The 19,323-nt window shown below is 48.7% G+C and overlaps 1 long non-coding RNA gene across 2 annotated transcripts in view; it reads left to right on the forward strand.

Annotated features, from left to right (window-relative positions):
• Positions 1-1,577: 1,577 nt before the first annotated feature.
• The window catches only part of LOC106825261 (uncharacterized), a 45,972-nt gene continuing 28,226 nt past the window's right edge, over positions 1,578-19,323 (forward strand). For both annotated transcript variants that reach the window (XR_011506849.1, XR_006532435.2), the window contains exon 1: positions 1,578-1,968. This is a non-coding gene — a long non-coding RNA (uncharacterized lncRNA). The remainder of the gene's footprint in view (positions 1,969-19,323) is intronic.

The following is a 19,323-nucleotide window of genomic DNA, read 5'->3' on the forward strand; positions in this document are numbered from 1 at the left end:
TTTGGAGGATGCATCCCAAGGGTGCGCTTGCCCCACCCGGGAGGGAGCCGCCCCCCTGGGCAGGGCTAGTCTAGGGAAGGGTGAGGGAGGGCTCACCCCCAGGTTGCACAAATGTAGGCTGGATTCTGTCTCTATTTACAGTTTTGATATTTTGTTCATCATGGATGTTTTGCATTAATTTCAATTTTGTTTTTGTTTTTTTGAGGAAGATCAGACCTGAGCTAACATCTGCTGCCAATCCTCCTCTTTTTTGCTGAGGAAGACTGGCCCTGAGCTAACATCTGTCCCATCTTCCTCTACTTTGTATATTGGACGCCTCATGGCCTCAGGAGCAGTGCATATGTCCACACCTGGGATCCGAACTGGTGAACCCCAGGGCCACTGAAGAAGAACTGGGAACTTAACCGCTGCGCCACTGGGCCAGCTCTAATTTCAATTTTTAAAAATCCTGCATTGAAATATTATTTACCACGACTGATGAATTTTTTGGTGCTCCATTCAATTTTGCATCAGAAGCTCATGAGACTCGCCTCCCTCTCCTCCTGGCCCTGCTCCCAGAAGGGAAGGGGTGTTTATTGCAGCCCTGTGGGTGCAGCTTCTGGTTATGGGAACAGGCTTTGGGATGGCACAGACTTGGATCTGAATCTCAGTCTCAGCTGTGTGACCCCGGACAGGGCGCTAACCTCTCTGAGCCTCGGGTTTCAGATAATAAATCCCTATTGGTAGGGTTTGCTGTGAGGGCGAAATTAACCAGCATGATGTAAATACAGTGGGGAACTCAGCGCCTCCTACAGGATGAGTGTTCAGTAAAGGGCTGCTGTTTCATGACGCCCCCTCCGGGCACAGTGCCAGGCACATTTGCAAAGGGCATCAGGCTCAGAGCAGACAGGCAGGGCTGCCCCGCCAGGGCCCCACCCCGGGCCTTTTGTTCCCTGCGGGTTTGGTTCTGCTTCTCTTTCCAGGTGTGAATGGTCCCTGGCAGCCAAGGACTGCTCCAGTTTCCCCTTCCAGCCGCTGTGCGGGCCGGCTGGGGCGGGGACGCCGCCTCCCGGCCGTGCTGCCCCGGCTCCCCGGCACCGCTGCCTGGCCCCCATGGCATTCCTGTCCCCACGGCGCACAGAAGGCCCCTTTGTCTCGGGCCGCACCTGACTCGGCACAGCGGGGGTGGCGACCGCGCCGCTGGCGCGCGGCCAGGGCACTTTCCGCAATAACAGCGTTAGTCACGCCGCTGCCAGAAATCGCCTTGTAAACCGTTCCTGGGTCTGCGTGGCCCTGGGCGGGTGTTTTTCATTTCCTTTCCATGTTGATATTTAAATGCAGGCTGCTTTTTGGTGCGAAACAGAGACTCTGGGTCAGTCTTGCGCCTGCTCCCTGATGCTCTGGCGCAAGGGGACGGTCATCTCGTTGGCCCCCTGCAGAGCTGAGCACTGAGCTGCCGGCCGCCAGCCCAGGGGCTGAAGGCTCCAGCAAGGACGCACGCCTCGGGGTCTCCCCTTGCCACTTAGGAGAATCACGCTGAAGCCGACCCTTCTGTTCCCAGAGCGGGGTGCTGCCCATCAGCGGCGCCGGTGTCTCTCTCCAGCTGCGAGGCTGCTCAGTGCTGTTGGTTTGCTGCATCATGCGCGGCTCCCATCAGCAGGGAGACAGGGGCGGGGTTGCATTTGGAACAGGCACAGGGGAGTAATACCGCCTGACCGGCACGTCAGGATGTGCCAGCCGTGAACTAGACGGCGTGCTTCTCCAGAAACTCTGGGGCACGGCACTGGGGGGTCCTGGCACTGGGGGCTCCTGGCATTGAGGGTGTCCTGGCATTGGGAGTTCTCTGGTATCGGGAGTCCTGGCACTGCGGGACCCCTGGCACTGGGGAGCCCCGGCACTAGATTTGAAGCCAGATCGTTGGAGCAGCTGACAATCAGAGCGTGTTCTTCAGGATTGCTCACAGAAATTTGTGTTTCTCTCTCCTCCCAGGTATGTGGTAGGATGGCATTTTCTTGTCTTGAACTCAGGCATTTGTGTGGAAATGACTGTGCCACTTCTGAGTGTCAGTTTTAAAAGCCTATGCCTTGCTTTGCAACATCCTTTCTCTTTACCATGGTAACTGGCAATGGCCTAGAGAGTGGCCTCTCCCTCCTGCTCTCCCCCCATCAGCCTGGGTCCTGGAGCGAGGGCAGGATGGCTGATGCTGGGGTCGTTTGCTCCCTCAGCGTGACCCAGCCCATCAGGACTGCTGCACTGACACACCCCTCCCAGCTCCTTGTAGGCCACAGTGGCAGGAAGGAGAAATAAAATTTCCTGTCCCTTTATAAACCTGCAGGTTTCTCTTTGTGAGTGAGCACAGGCGCATCCTCTGCTCTCCCTGTGCCCACGTGCCACCCAGCTTTAAGAGAAAATAGAGTAAATAGGTTTAGCACATAAAAACCCAGGACACACAGTTAAATTTGCATTTCAGATAAACAGTGCTAAACAATGCATAATTTGTGACATACTTACACTTGAAAATTATGCATTGCTATCTGAAATGCAAATTAAACTGGGCATCATGCATTTTATCTGGCAACCCTATCTATAAACATTTCTTTCCTCTAAACTACATGGCATTTAGCGCATTTATCACTTTCTACCTGGTTTTGTAGTAATCATGGCCCCATTTCATCTGTCCTATTGGACTTGGCGATTCTTGAGGGCACTTCCCTATCTGATGTACCTCTGTATCTCCCACAGCACCCAACCCAGACTCCCCACACAGCACAAGTACTAATTCAATGAAGAAGTTGGTTTTGATGTGGCAAAAGGCTTTGGAGGTATTCAAAGAAAAAAAATCAAAAGTATAAGGAGTTAGTCATTTGTGTCCTTTTCCGTTTTCCTGCTTCCTTCCAAATGTGAGCAGGCTCAAGCATTTGACGTCCTGCCGTGACCGTGCAGTGAAAAGCCTAACTTTTTTAGGCTGTGGTTGTCATTTCCCAGCAGACCCTGTGCAGGAAACAGGCTAGTTCCTCCAGGGCCGGGGCTGGGTGGCACACTGTCTGGGAGAGCGAGCATTTCATAGAGTCAAACGCCCTGGGGCCTTCCTGAGCCTCCAGCAGGCATGCTGACCCCCCAAGGCACCTCTGCTGATGCGGGTTCGTCTCCAGAACTTGGGAATGAAGCTGTGGATGACCGCAATGGGAGGCTGCTGGGCTGAGGTTCCTGCAGGGCTCCTTCGGAACAGCAGTGCCTTTAGGGGGGCACACTACCCCCCTTTCAACCTTGCAAACCCTGCTGGAGTCATGAAGGTTCCTGCAGGTTGGACTTCTACCAGCATCTGCCTTTTAGCCCTTCGAGAAGTGTCAACAGCCCGAGACCAGATGTCCCCCGCTCTCCCTGCCAAGACAGGCTGAATGTTTCTCTCTCTCTCTCTCTCTCCCTCTCTCTCTCTCTCTCTCTCTCTCTCTCTCTCTCTCGCCTCCCGGGATGAGGAAGTGCTTGCCTCTCCCAAGCCGCGTCTGACTATCCTCCAGTCCCAGAGGCTTTAACCAGTCCTGAGCCTCTCCCTGCCCTTGCCCCGCTAGCCAGGCCTCCCCACGGTTCCCAGGATGTGGTGGGGATGGGGGAAACAAACCCGATTTTCAGAATCTTATGAAACTTTAGACTCCTACTCCTGCCGGTAGTGGCCAGTAGACCTCAAACCCAACTCAGAGGAGGAAACTTTCACAAAAGTTTATGCAGCCAATGAATTTCTCTGCATTGCAATATTTCCCCCAGATTCATTCCATTTCAACACTTCTCCATCTCCATAACAACCTATATCCCAGAATAATCAGAGAGAGCCATGGTCAACAGAACTGGAAGGAGCGTGTTCTTGTATTTCTTCGTGGGTTTTTTTTTTTCTCTTCTTCTTATAGGCCCTTGAGGTATGGCACTTACATTGAGCCAAAAGTGAGCCTAAATGGATCTAGGGGCCTGCAAGATTCTTGGCACTTAGGTCCATATGAATGTTCCCCAACAGCCAATGTCCGCATGTCATGAACCCACGAGGCAGACAGGAGAATACCCAGCCCTACAAACAGAGCATGGAGGGAGGGGAACTTAGTTCTGATTATCCACTTACGCATTAGTTTCTTCTCTCTCTCTCTCACCGCCCCACCCCCCACATTCATAAAAGGTAAAAAGCAGTGACAACATCACGTTATCTAGTAGAATTAGCACAGTCACTTCCCAAAGGAACCGAAGGCACTATTCAAATGGGCCTCAGGTAGCTTCCTCCTGTGGTGTAGCCAACAGCCCCTCTGCACAAAGACCCAGGGGAAGGGGCTCAGGGAGCTCTGCCCCTCACAGCAGGGAGAAGTGGGAAGCAGAGACCCTCCCCAAGGCAAGGTGCGCATGGCACCGAGGAGGGCCGTGCCGCTTTGGGGTGCCTAGGTCTCCGCTGACTCTGGTTCCCAGTTTCTTCTGAACTTCCATTTTCCTCTCTGCATCTTACAACTGTCCCTCGGTCTCTGCCCCAGGGTCAGCGCGAGCATGGGACGGAGCCATCCCTCTTGATTTCCCTGCAGCACCCACCCCTCCCCCAGCCCCATTATCAGATACACAAAGAATTTCTACTGGAAATTGAAGGGTAGAGGCAAAAAATCCCACATTATAGCACCACACATCAGATAATTGAAACACAAATATTAAGCTTTCTGTGCTTAAAAAGTCTCTTGGCCATTTCTACCAACTCCTGCTCTGACTTCCACCATGCTGCTCTATCTCCCTGCTCCTGTGTCCTCTCCTTCAATTTCTCCCACCCCAAACTCTTGCTCACATGAGTTGTGACCAGGAGGAGAGCATGAGGGAAGGGATTCTGAGATGCTGACCATGTTCTATGTCTTGACTTCGGTGATGACTATTTGCTTTATAATTGCCTTTTAAAGTGAACACATATGACTCTCTCACTCTTCCATGTGTACAATATATCTTACATTTAAAAAAGAAGAAAAAAATTCCTGTTCATTTCTTATGTGGTGTGGTTCAGCTATCTCTTGTTTATTTCCTTCTAACCATGTCTTAGAGCCTTATCTTCTATTCCAAAGCAGTTTATCTAGGTATTTTGCTAAGCATAGGCAGTTCTCCCCTGAAGAGGAATGTCTTAACATAAGATAAGATAAAATTTATTAGCAGGATGGGCACCACGTGGTTTTGAAAACTGGCAGGGTCCAGTATGGTTAGAATGTTGGGTATGGAGGGCAAGAGGCAAGAGAGAAAGATGGAAAGGTCAGCTGGGCCCAGCTGAAGGGCCCTATAGGCCAGGCTATGGCGTGTGCATCTCATCTTGGAGGCAGAGGAGCCATGGATCTAAGCGGAGGTGTGTGCAGTCAGGAGGGATCAGAGGTTACGATGGGGTGAGCGCAGGGCCTGAGAGCCCCGTTAGGAGGGCATGCAATGAGTTCAGGTGAGAGTGGGCATGAGCTGGGGCGATGGGGGTGGAGAGAAAGGGATGGAGAGGAGATGTGCTTTGGGGATAGAGAGTACAGGACTTAATGACAGATTGCATGTGGCATGAAAGGGGGAGAGAAGTCCGAGATACTGTCAGGTTTCCAGACTGAGCGTTGTGTGGATGGTCCTGTCACTCTCTGAGACGGAGAAGGTGGAGGGAAGCAGGCTACCGGTGGGTTGTGCCCGTGTGGGCGCCCACATGCAGAATGAAGAGAAAACTGAGAGAGGAGATGTCTTCAGGGTCCCCGCTCAGAAAACAGTGAAAACAGACTTCTAGCTGTTTTCTTTTCTCACCCATCCAGGGATCAACAATTTACTTCTTGGTTCATTAAAACGGCAAGTAGGCTATGCCAACCCCTGGTCTCTATGGCCAGGGTGAGCAAACTCCTTGGGTGTGAGCATCACCATGCTAGGCAGGGACAAAAGTTGATAAAAGATGAGGAGGAGAAGAGGGGAAAGAAAGGATGGAGAGAGCAAAGGCAGAGGAAGGAGAGAGAATGATCAAAGAGAAGGAGGGAGAGAGGGGAGGATGGACGTGGGGTGGTGGAATGGATGCCAACTGCTTTGGCTGCCATAGGTAGTAACCTTTTCTTCAGAGTATTCCTTTATTCATTCATTCAGGAAGTATTGTTTGAGTGCCTACTCTGTGCAGTCTCTGTGCACAGGCTCAGTGGAGGGTCCCTGATAAACGAATCAGACATAGTTCCTGCCCAGGTGGAGTTGACAATCTGGTGGGTGAGGCAAATAATGAACAAACAGGTGAAAATTAAATATACAGTTACAAATTGTGATAAGGGCTATGAAGGAAGAGTAAAGACGGCTGTGAGAGGCTACCAAGGGGGACTGCAGTTAGGGGGTGTGTGTGCGTGTGTGTGTGTGTCTGATTATGAAAGGCAAAATCGGGAAAGGCTGCTTTATGGGAGGATGAAAATCTCCCAGCCAGGCTGTGGTAGTCAGTGGGTAGAAACAACCAACCCACAAATCTCTTATGGCTTAACATCAAAATTTTACCTTTCCCTCATATTCAATCTGCTGAGGGTCTGGGCAATTCCTCAGGGCAGCTGCCTTCCACATGTGGCTCAGCGGCCCGGGAGGCTTTGATCTGACGGCACCTCCACGTTAGCTCGTCTCCCAGAGCACTGCGGTGGGGAGCAGAACGTGGAGGAATGCATTCCAGCTCCTAATGTTTCTGCTGGGAAGTGACACACATCACCTCCACTGAACTTTCGCTGGCCAGAGCAAATCTTATGGCCGTGCCTAGTTTCAAGGGGACCTGAGCCCAGACGGAGAGAGAACCAGAAATCTTGGTGAGTGTTAATAATGTCTACCAGACAGGCCAAGAATGGGGAGAAGGGCCTTCCAGGTGGGCAAAGAGCTCAGGAGACGTAGGGTGGACGGAGTGCAGCGAGCAAAGGTGAAGAGGCGAGAGCTCGCTGAAGAGGTGGTCGTGGCTCGGATTCACACACGAAGCGTTACGTATTCTACTCTAAGTACAACGGAAGGTGTTAAATAAGGCAGGGGAGTCGGGGTTTGTGATTTACTGTTTAAAAAGGTGTTGGGGGGGGCTGGCCCCGTGGCCGAGCGGTTAAGTTCGCGCGCTCCGCTGCAGGCGGCCCAGTGTTTCGTTGGTTCGAATCCTGGGCGCGGACATGACACTGCTCATCAAACCACGCTGAGGCAGCGTCCCACATGCCACAACTAGAAGGACCCACATGGAAGAATATACAACTATGTACCGGGGGGCTTTGAGGAGAAAAAGGAAAAAATAAAATCTTTAAAAAAAAAAAAAAAAAAAAAATAAAAAGGTGTTGGGGTTGTTGTACGGAGAAATGGATGGAGAGGCTACTGAAATAGCCTGGGCTAGAAATGATAGTGGCTTGGAGTAGGGTGGTAGAGATGGAGAGAAATGGTACAACTGAGAGAAACCTTGGCAGTAGAACCGATGGGGTTTAGGGGGTAGATAGGAATGGAGGGGGAAGGGGCGAGGATGATAGCAGATTTTTTGGCTTAAGTGACTTAACGGATGGCGATGCCATGTATGGAGGGAGGAGAGTTAGAGGGGGAATAGACTGTGTGTGTGTGTGTGTGTGTGTGTGTGCGCTCTGGGGTTCAGTGTTGTACAGTGCAGGTAGAGATACCTGTGGAACACCCCCGTGCAGTGGGGATGTCAGACAGGCAGCTGAATACAGTGCTTGACTCTCTGGGGTATCAATATGAGATGAGCGAAGGCCCCACTGCTGCACTTGCAGAGAAGCGGGGGACTCTAACCTCATAATGCTGGATCCTCTCTCCTCTCACCCAAAGGCCTTTCCCCAAGTGCAAATGTTACTGCCTGTTTTAAAATATAGTGTATTAATAGGAAATTTGAGGCACAGGAAGGCCAACAGGTCAGGAGATGACTGCCATTGAAAAGAAAATTTGTGACTCACAGTTCCCAGAAAGAGGGGGCGTGCCCGCCATGCCCTGCAGGGTCACATGGGGAAGCACCAGGGCTGGTCAGGAGGCAGAGGGTAGAGGGAGAACTTGGGGGCAAGTGGCTTTTTCGTAGTTTCCATGGAAAGGGATGATGAGGCAGGGCAGGCAGGTTTAGGATCAGCTTGTCTGAGTCATTTCAGAGGGCTCTAGGGCATAGGGCTGTCCCTAGTTGTCTGGGACCTGGCCCTGGGGTGATTAGGGCAGGTGGGTAGTGGCCCAGAGTGTGAGAGCCAATGGTGGAGGTGGTGGGAGTATGGGCTCTGGATTAGTTGGTTCACATTCAAAAGGCATGCTCCTGGGCTGCTTACTAGACCTTCCAGAGTCAGCAAAGCCATGCAGGTCAAAGCATCAGAATATAGAAAATAAAAGACATGGTTAATGAACTGCTACCTTGTGTAACAAATTCCCACACTGTGCACCTCAAGATGACCGACCGTCCAACCACGCTGAGAGGAGAAATGTATAATGACATTTTTTTTTAAAGATTTTATTTTTTCCTTTTTCTCCCCAAAGCCCCCCGGTACATAGTTGTGTATTCTTCGTTGTGGATTCTTCTAGTTGTGGTATGTGGGACGCTGCCTCAGCGTGGTCTGATGAGCAGTGCCATGTCCGCGCCCAGGATTCGAACCGACGAAACACTGGGCCGCCTGCAGCGGAGCGCGCGAACTTAACCACTCGGCCACGGGGCCAGCCCCTGTATAATGACATTTTAAAAAGCATTTGTGAGCTGTGTTGCTGAGACGTATTCTAGCACACTTACTACCCAACACATTTGTTAGTCATTTGCTCTAAGAGCTACTGTAACAATAGGGTATATAACACCCCCCCCCCCGCCGCAACACACACACAGACACACACACTGCCACGAAATAAATACCTTTCTTGGCCTCAGTGACTCTGTAAATGAAGTTGGCATAGGCTAAACACACAAGAATGATGGAAAAGCTTTGGTTTTATATTTAATTCTAATTTGCTCTTCTGAGAAGTGTTATGTTTTCCTGAGAGAGGTGGGTTGCCTGGGAGATATGGTTCTCAGGCCAGAATTTCAGTTGTTTGCAAAGTAACATGGGTATTATTTAAAAAGTTATCATTCAATGGAATGATTGGAGAAGAGACTGCTGGAATTGATGATGGTGTTGGAGAGGCAGTCACAGGGCGTGAGCAACCCCCCACGTTCTTGTGGTACATGCCAGACTGCAGGGTTTGTCCATCCCTTGATGCTGAACAGTTTCTGAGTGAGTCACACGGACACTTAAGTAGGTCGAGGTGCCCACAGCGTGACTACCGTATAATTGCTCACTCCCCAGGAGGAGGGGATACAGCTTGTTAGATGTTTGCTACAATGTTTGCTGCTCACTCAAAAAGTGCAGGCTCTTGACCCTGGGTTCCTCAGCTGCTGTGCAACCCATTGAGTGCACAGCACCCACCTGGGCCCATCGTGTCGTTCTGTGGACTGGGGGCAGGAGAACCAGTGCAAATATGTTGACACTTTGTGAAGTGAGACTGCTGTGAAGAACAAGGTTTTTCATCTCTGATCCAGGAGTCTTGTGTCTTCTGTCAGTGTCCGTGAACCTTCTTGGCTTGCCGATGAGGTAAAATCTCAGACTCTCCTTATGGCTTGACATAAGATTGCAGCTATTGTTTTCAAGTATAACTAGTGTGTGTTACAAAGCAGCCTTCAGGCCACTGAACAAGGGAACTTGTGCTCAGGTGAGAAAGACACCTGGCGATGAACACGGATGGCTATTTTAACAAAGGAGGCCAGCTTCCATTTAACTTGGATCTTAGGCTGTTGGGCATAAGATGACATTGATTTAAAAGAAAGAATCAAAAGAACACTCCTCCTTTTAGCATTTCTTACGATTAAAATATTCCCAGCAAATTAATGATGCTTTGTTTTAAAAATAAAAACTCCTATGGCAAGAGAGGGAAGTTACTGGAAAAAGGAAGAGCTTAAGCTTAGTAGTGACCTTGGGGTGATTTTCCTGAGATGAAAGCACATTTTGACAGGTGGCTGTCTTCGTGGTGAGCTCCATTTGAACCTGAGGAGGACAGCTCCTCACAGTCAGTCCCCATGGAAGGGCCTGTCCCTCACTCATCTGGGCAGGATGTTGGAAGGGGCAATGGTAATGGGTGGATGGTAGGCTCACCCAGAGCTGCTCTGCACCCTTCCTGTCTGAAGTGGCTGTCGGTTAACAGTGATGTTGTCCCTCCAGTACCAGGGAGTATAGACAAGTCCCTGTTAACTATAATGAGCAGGACATGCACGACTCCTCATCTCCTTATGTCTCTTTCCAGCACATCTCCATTGCACCTGTGTTCAATTTTAGCCTTAACATCTGTCCTTAGCCACAAGTTCCTCACGTCTCTGTGGGAGTTTAGTGATTATGAAAGGAAGATAAGCCCATGCAAAGGGATGATTCCCACCCTTTCCCTTGAGAATCTTAGTCTTAAACCTGCCAGTGAGTGAGTCTTGACATGCCTAGTCTTTCCCAAGCGCAGAGTGGGGGTGGCCAGGTAGACGTCAGTCCATTTGGGCTGCCACGACAAAGTACCATGGACTGGGTGGCTTATAAACAACAGAAATTTATTTCTCACGGTTCTGGAGGCTGGATGTCTGAAATCAGGGTACCAACAAAGTCAGATGAGGACTTCCAGGTTGCAGACTCCTGGTTGTATTCTCACGTGGTTACAACAGCTAGGGAGCTAGGGAGCTCTCTGGAACCTCCTTTATAAGGGCACTAATCCCATTCCAGAAGGCTCCACCCTCATGACTTAAGCACCTCCCAAAGACCTCGCTCCCTAATGCCATCACCTTTGGGGGTTAGGACTTCAGCATGTGAATTTTAGGGGCACACAAACCTTCAGACCACAGCAGTAGGAGACTGAATATTTGTCAGATGCAGTCATTTAAATATCTTTGCTAGGAAAACAAAAAGAACAACAAAAAAGCCCCAAACCCCTGTGCCGTGTACTGCAGCCCTTCTTGACCTAATTGTTAGGGAGATCAGAGCTGCAAAATGCAAAGAAGACAAGTATTGCAGCTCTAGTAGGACTTCCAAGGCATGACAAAGCCATGCACCATGGGAAAGGCCTTGTTAGGTAGGACTGGAATGGGAAGCATGTCTCCCTGGCAGAAGGCCCCCTCGACGTGGTCTGTCTGGCCGCTGCATCATCCTTCTTCTATCTCCCTGGGGTTTGTGTCCCCATCCTGGGTCATCCACCGGCTCTGTTGCTCAGGGCATGTTTTCTCTGATTCTTTCTTAGTCACAGCTCCAATTTCTATGGCTCCATTTCCGTCCTTTTGGTCTTTCTATCTCTTTTTATGATCTGGTTTGAGTTCTTTCTGCACCCTTGTATAGGTGTGAAACATAAGTTAAAAAACTTTTTAATACAACGCAGTGGGCAAAACCCCCAAAGTAGCTTAAAGACAGACAACTAGCCTCTGCCCATGGCTTCAGATTCAGTATCTTCTCCAATCCTGCAGTAATCTTATAGAGTGTTAATAAACCCATTTTACAGATGAGGAACTGAGGCTCACAGAGGTGAGCACATTGCCCAGGGTCCACAGGTCGAGGGCTGTGGAGCTGTGGCTAGCTCCCATGCTCACATTCTCCATCCCTTTAGAGTGACGCCTGGCTGAGGGTGGTGGAAGGGATGTGACCAGTGAGCAGCGGGAAGAGCGTGGACTTTGGGGCTAGAACACTCTGTGTGTGTCTGGACCCCTCATGTACTAGGTCGGTGACTTATCCTGTCTGGGATTAACAATCGTGGATCCCAGAGCTGCATTGCAAGGATTAAATGAGATAGTGGAGATAAAGCTACCACCGCTGGCACCCAGTGTCTGTTCAGTAAATGCAGCTCGGCCCGAAACCGTGGGGTCATCCTTAAGTCTGCTCTTTCTCACACACCCCACATCCAATCCATCAGTGAGTCCTGTCAGCTCTACCTTCAAATCCATCCAAATCTGATCACTTATAAAAAATTATTGTGGTAAGAACACAGGACACGAGATCTACCCTCCTAACAAATTTTTAAGTGCACAATATAGTATTGTTAACTATAGGCACGATGTGCACAGCACATCTCTACAACGTCATCATCTTTTCCCCACCGAACAGCACCTCCACATTTCCCTCTCCCCCACCCCCTGGAAACCACTGTTCTACGCTCTATTTCTATGAATCAGACTATTTTAATCACCGTATTTAAGTGGAATCATGCAGTATTTGTTCTTCTGTGAGTGGCTTATTCCACTTAGCATAATGTCTTCTATGTCCACCCATGTTGTTGCATGTGCCAGGATTTTCTTCTTTTTTAAGGCTGAAAGTATTCCATTGTATGTCCATGCAACATTTTCTTTGTTCGTTCATCTGTCAGTGGTCATTTAGGCTGTTTTCAAGTCTTGGCTATTGTGAGTAATGCTCAATGAACATGCGAGTGCAGATAGCTCTTTGAGATCCTGATTTCGATTCTTTGGACGTATACCCAGAAGGAAGATAGCTGGATCATATGGTAGTTCTATGTTTAATGTTTTGGGGAAACTCCATGCTTTCCAGAGCAGCTGTACCATTTTACATTCTCACTAACAGTGCATGGGGACTCCACTTCCTCCACATCCTCACCAGTATTTATCTCACTATTATTATTTTTAATAATAACCATCCTAACAAGTGTGCAGTGATATCCCACTGTGGTTTGGATTTGCATTCCCTGACGGTTAGAGATGTTGAGTACTTTTTCATGTACCTGTTGGCCATTTTTATGTTGATTTATAGAAATGTCCAATTAAACCCTTTGCTCATGTTTTAATCAGTTATTTTTGTTTTTGCTATTGAGTTGCAGGAGTGAATCTGATCCCTTCTTACCACCTCTCTAAATCTCGGTCATCATCATCTTTTGCCTGGTGACTAAGACTTCCAACTGGTCTCCTGGTTCCCATTCTTGTCCCCTTCAATTTATTCTCTTCACACCCAGGGTGATCCTGCTAAAATGTAAGTCAGATGATGTTCCACCGATGTTTGGGACCCTCCAATGGTATCTGACTTACTGCTCAAAGTAAATAACACATGCCTAACAGTGGGCCTCCCAGACCCTACCTCAGTACTTCTCAACTTTAATGTGCACACAAGCCACTGAGGAGCTGGTGGCTTGGTGGGTCTCAGGTAGGGCCCAAGTTCTGCATTTCTATCAAGATTGCGGATGCTGCTGATGCTGCTCGTCCAAGATCCCGGTATTGAATAGCCTGCCCAACATGATCTGCACCCTGCCTCCACCTTATCTCCTCTGTTCTCCCTCTTGCTAAGCCCACCTACCTTTGTCGGCCTCCTTGTGCCTTAATACAGCAAGTGAGCTCTACCTGGGGGCCTTTGCCTGTCCTGTTTCTCTATCTGGGACCTTCTTTCCTAGATACACAACTGGCTCACTCTCTCGCTTCCTTTGAGTCCTTACTCAAATATCACCCTCTTGGCAAAGGGTTCCCTGACCTCTGTTCCTAAAATTGCCGGCCCCCCCGTAGCTGCACTCTCAGTCTCCATCCTCTGCTTTATTTGGTCCATAGGACATACGACTGTCTAACTTCATACATATTATGCTTATTTTGTTTTTCATCAATCTTTCTCACCTAGCAAGTAAACTCTATGAGGTCACACAATTTTGTCTTTTTGTCTTCAGCTCTTAGATCATCATAGACACTCTAAATATTTGTGAAGTAAATTAGTATCATTGTTATTATTCTTCTTGCTGTCTGGGTTATGCTGGATCAAGACCCCTCAAAACCAGAAACATCTCTTTGGGGGTTGGCAGGTCCTCAGCCATCTCACAGGGGTTCAGCAACTTCTTTGTAATCGGAATTTCAGTAATTTCATGCATTCACTTTCTTCTCTCTGAGATATTTCTGTGGTGTGTGGTGGGTCAATTGTTTAGCATCCTAGAGTTATTCTGAAGCAGAAGCTGGAAATCTGGAGTCCAGACTGTGAATTAGAAGGCAAATTACAAGGTACTGCTGGATTGCCTGCCTCGGCTGCCTTGGTCTGGCACACGCAACATGTTTTAACGCTGTCTCTGGTTTCTCTCCTTTGTTCTACCCTTGAGTTCATGCCTCAGCCCACGGCTGAGCCCCTGATTACTTAGCTTGGCTGCTCAGGAGGAAGCTTAGACCTGACTGTTTTCTCTGGGTCTCTGTCCTGAGTTTGGACCAGATTGTTCTCGGGGCAGCTTTGACCTCCTGAGAAATAACATTCTCTGGTCTTCCACTCATAGGCATATCCCCAAATTAAGGCCTTTCCTAGATTCTTTCTAGCCGTTTGGTGATGACTTTGGATTGCAAGCATGTCTAACCACCTGTTCTAAATATTTCTAATTAACGACGTGGTTTCCCTATTGCCAATCAGATCGTCTTCATTTTTGAGTCTCACTTTGGTGAACCAGCGTCCTCGTTTCCTTTTATTTGTGTCCCATATGAAGTACATATATATATTGGGACAGCATTTTGGCATAGAACTCCCCTAGATAACGTGCGTAGGATTCTTCCTACCTTCACTTCTTTTGGGAGGTATCTCCCCTCCTACAATGTTCTAACCATATGGTCCAACCACAGGGCTGTCTTTCCGTGACTGCGGTAGATGGGCTTTCTGTTCTCCCGCAGGCGCCACCCCTCCGGCAGAAGGATTGTGCATTTTCTCTCTTTTGCTCTCAGGCTTGGCCATGAAACTTGGAAGCAAGAGTGACAGGTGCCACGTTTTTGAGCAGCAGCTTTAAGCAGTATTGAGTGTCCACTGCTCTCCCTTTTCTCTTTGCTCTGGCGATGACAGACTGCTCCCTTAGCCTGGGTTGGGGGGTGAAGACGGAGTGGCACAGGGCCACAGCCGAACGATGGTGAGCATGTAGCATGAAAGAGAGAAAAAGCCTGTATTTTGATCATTGAGAACAACCTCCAGAGAAAGGCAGAGATGAAGGAGGGCGAGAACATCCTGGGGGCCCTCAACATCCAACTTCTAGTCTTCCCTGAGGTTCCTGGGGTTGCGCTGGCTCGTGCCTTCCTAAAGCCTAATTCCTTGATTCTATAAAGTAACCTATTGTTTTTCTAATAAATTTTCTGTTTTCTTTAAGTTTGCTTGAATTGGATTCTACCTTTTTGAGAAGAGTAATAAAAATAAGAACACCAAAATTGAATTAAACTAAACGTCCACTATGTGTCAGCTACTTCCTATTCAGATAACTCTTATTCCTGCAGTAACCCACTCTACAGATGAAGAGACTGAGGCACAAAGAGAGACGTTAAGTAATTTGCCCAAGTCACTCAGCCAGGATTTGAACTTGAATTCTGACCGCAGGTCTGCACCTTTAACCATAAGGATGTAGGGCCTCTCTCCAAAAGGATCATGATGTTCCTCTTGTGAGCAGCCTGTCAGTGTCCCTCATTTAGCACAGACTTTCTCGGCTCTATAATTTGTATTTGGCTTATATTTGGTCTGATCTTAACCACACAGGAAACATACAGAACAGGGCAGACATCATTTGTTCCCAAAGAATATCTTTGGGTTCTAGATCAAAACATGGGAAAAAAGAGAAGAAATTCCATGAAAAGGACTTGTAGCTACCATTATTTTGCTTATTTTTTCAGATGCCTACATTTTTTGGGTGATATGATGTGGTCTCCCTCCAAGTTCTATGACAGGCAAATCCTTAAGTAAAATAACTAACTGTATTCCAGTTTCATGTACATCTGCTTCTCCCGTCCTCACCCCTCCTCCACCAGCCAAAAGTCTTTGTAGCATTGAAAATAGAAGGAGAAAAGGAATTTCGCTAGACAGGAAGAAATGAGATTCAGCTGTCCTTTAAAGTATTGGAGAATTACGTCCAGTGAGAATGCTAATAAAGGTCTTGGTTAAAAATAAAAGCATTAATATTGGTTTCGTTATACAGAGAGACGTGGGCCTGGGCTCACCTGAGTCCGAATGAAGATAAGAAATCTCGGGCAGCAGCTCCAGAGGACTGTGTTGGCAGCTTTTGGTGGCAGCAAAATGCGTGATGAAGAGACGCCCTCTGGCCAGCACAGAGACAGGCTTTCAGAGAAACAAGTGGTCAGGGGCTGGCTCAGGGGGGACCAGGGTATTGAGACCCCAAGATCAAACTAGGTGGTGTTTGGGTGTGCTGTTAATCTCTCTCGCAACCAGCGAGGAATTAGATGTATTTTTCTCGGTCATAGCAGGGGCCCCAATATTTTTGAATAAATTAAAAATAAGAACCACTTCAATATATTGAGCACTGTCTGTGGCCAGGCCTGGGCTGAGTGTTACCCTTATATGCCTCATTTTAATCCTTCTGTGATGGTTAGTTTTATGTGTCAACTTGGCTAGGCTACCGTACCCAGTTATTTAATTAAAGACGAGTCTAGGTGTTGCTGTGAAGGTATTTCACAGATGTGGCTGACATCTGCCATCAGTTGATTTTTAAGTAAAGGAGATTCCCCTCCACAGTATGGGTGGGCTTCATCTAATCAGTTGAAAGGCCTTATGAGCAAAAACTAAGGATTCCTGGAGAAGAAGAAATTCTGCACCAAGACTGCAATGTCATCTCCTGCCTGAGTTTCCAGCCAGCTCTGTGGTTTCCGACTTGCTAGCCCTGCAAATCATGTAAGCAAATTCCCTAAAATAAATCTCTTACTGTTTGTGAAGAAGATAGAGATATGTTGATAGACGGATAGGTAGGTAGGTAGGTAGATAGATAGACAGAGAGACAAATAGACAGATAGATAAATTCTGTTCTGGAGAACTCTGACTGGTACACCTTCTAACAACCCTGTGATTATCTCTGTTTTGCAGCTGAGGAATTTGAGTGTCAGAGACGTCGATATTAGTGAACTTGCTCAAAGTCACACAGCTAGTAAGAGGCAAGGCTGGGTCTGTCTGTTTCCAAAACGCTTACTTTTAAATGCCACACTCCATGGCCTCCCCAGGGTAGCTGAGAGAAAAACAGCCCAGCCAGGGAGTTCTGGAGTGATGAATGCTGAAGTATGTGTCAGCTCTGTAGTCGTTCGCCAAAGGCCTTCCAGGAGTCTGGGTTGAAGAACGGCTCTTGATTCTCAGAGAACCAGCTTCTTCCCAGCCTTAACACTGCTAACAAGCCAAGTTCTGGTCCCTGTGATGGCACCCTCAGCTTTTCCCCGCAAAGCTGACCTGTGTGTGTTCTCACCAGGCTGGGCCCCCTGCCCCTCTGCAAGTAGCTGGCTGCCTGCTTCCTCGACACGGCTGCTTGACACTCTGTCATAACTGCTGACTTGTCTGTCTTCCCCCCATTCTGTCTTGCGGGCAGGACGTGTGTTAATCTTTCTCACCAGTGAACTCCAGGCGTGCAACTCAGTGCCCAGCACATAGTTCTACTAAGTGGGTACGTGTGGAAGGAAGTCAGGAAAGGCTGCCGTGAATGTTTCCACTTTGCTGGGTGATCTGAACTTGTCTCCATCTCCATCTTTTGGAGAGTGCTGGAGAGGGGCCAAGAGCCCGTGACCTGAAGTCGTTGTAGACAGAGACCTCAGATCTCAGTGTTGGATTAGCTGCCCCTTACAGTGAAGGCCTTACCCCTGCCTTCACTGCCCAGGAAGGCACAGCCAGAGAACATCACTCCTGCTCCTGGGTGGTCTTCACACAGGAAATCCGTGCTCGCTGCGTGTTCCAGGGGCATGCAGTCAGAATCAATAAGCCAGGGATGGGTTTGCAAAGCTCTTTCATTGAATATATAATGAGAACAAACCTTTAGAAAACGAGCATTCCATCAGACTCAGTAAACATCTGCAGGACAGGCAGAAACTGGTACTCAGGATGGAGTGAGTGGGGCCAGGAAGGGGTGAGGAGAGCTGGGTGTTTGTCATGTGACTGTCGGGCTGTCCCCCAGAGTTGGTGGGGGATTTTCAGAGCTCTGTGTAGCATGTGAAATCGTGATATGGTGAAAAGGGCACTAGCTTGGGAATTCCGTGATCTCCTTGAACCCTCCAGGCTTTAATTTCATCTTTGGGGTAAGTGGTCACCAGGGGCCGCCCTGGATTTTAGGATAGGATTGCCCCAAACCTCCATGTGGACAGCTTGAAAGTCCAACGTCCTTGCTGAGCTTGTGCAAAGCCCTGGGACCTCCGCTCTCAGTTCTCTCCCTCTCTCCCTTCCTGTGGGGGCTGCCTCCCTTTCGCCAGGCACCAGCCTAGACCCCAAGCTTAGCTCTTTGGTTGTCTCCCTGAGTACTGCACTCTTGCAAAAATCTCAGACCGTGAGGTGGTGAGCATGTGGGATTCACAGCTGTGTCCCTTTTCTCCCTGTCCGGTTGTTGGAACTATGGAGGCCTCCAGGCATGGCCGCAGCGTCCGTGAGGGCAGGAGCCTCACAGCGATGCCATCTCCGCCTCCACCCATAGCCAGCCCCGCACCTAAGATCCTGCAACGCCCCACGTGCCAAAGCTGCCTGGTGCTCTCCCTTGTGTATTACACCCTGGATGGGGTACAGGGGCCCCCAAGCATCTTCCAGAGTGTTTGACTAAACAGTCAGTCCTCCGATATGTTGGCCTAGGAGACAAATCTGGTGTCCACTGCCACGTGCAGGGCCACACTTCCCTCTGACCACACAGCTGTGGGGCCCGTCTGGCTCCTTCTTCTCCCACAGTGGATTCTTTGATGCCTCAGTGAAAATGGTTGTGTTTATGATCGTGTTCTCCCAGCATGTTGGATGGTCCTGAGGTGGATGCAGCTCAAGGTCAAGCTGGGTCTCCACTGCAAAGAACAGGTAACTATCTGCTTGGGTGTCAGGAAACCTGATTCCAATGCAAGTTCCAGAACAGACCAGCTGTGTGACATTAGGCAAGTCTCTGACTTCTCTGAGCCTCGGTTGCCACTTCAAATGACAATAAAGTCATGTTTTCCATTTCTTCCACAGGTTGTATGAGGCTCAAATGAGCTAACATATGTGAAAGAACACACTTTATAAAACACACAATTTTGATATAAGATGTTAGAAAAACACAAAACATACAGAGGGAGCTTTTCTCTAAATTTTCAGATTTAGGGGTCTCCCCCCTCTCTGCCTGGAGTGGAGACGTGTTGGAGATGAGCTCAAATTTGCCATTTCTATTGAGGGGAAACTTAGAATAAAGTTTCAAAATTGCTCACATAAGGGGGAAGCTAAAAGTATTTCTCAAGATAGTTAATAATCAGATTCCCATCTTAAAAAGTGTTTAAAGAGTGCGACCGAGTTTTAGGTGGTTTTTTTTGAGATGTTCAAATGATGTGCACCTGGTATCAAGCTTCTGTGGTTTTTATCACAGTGGCAATGGTGTTCTTCCTACTCAGCTCAGGCTGCTGCATGGCCACCGGACAGTGGCCATGTAGACAGCCTCAAATTTAACCACTTC

This window comes from Equus asinus, chromosome 11 (assembly GCF_041296235.1).
Source record: "Equus asinus isolate D_3611 breed Donkey chromosome 11, EquAss-T2T_v2, whole genome shotgun sequence".
Classification (NCBI taxonomy): domain Eukaryota; kingdom Metazoa; phylum Chordata; class Mammalia; order Perissodactyla; family Equidae; genus Equus; species Equus asinus.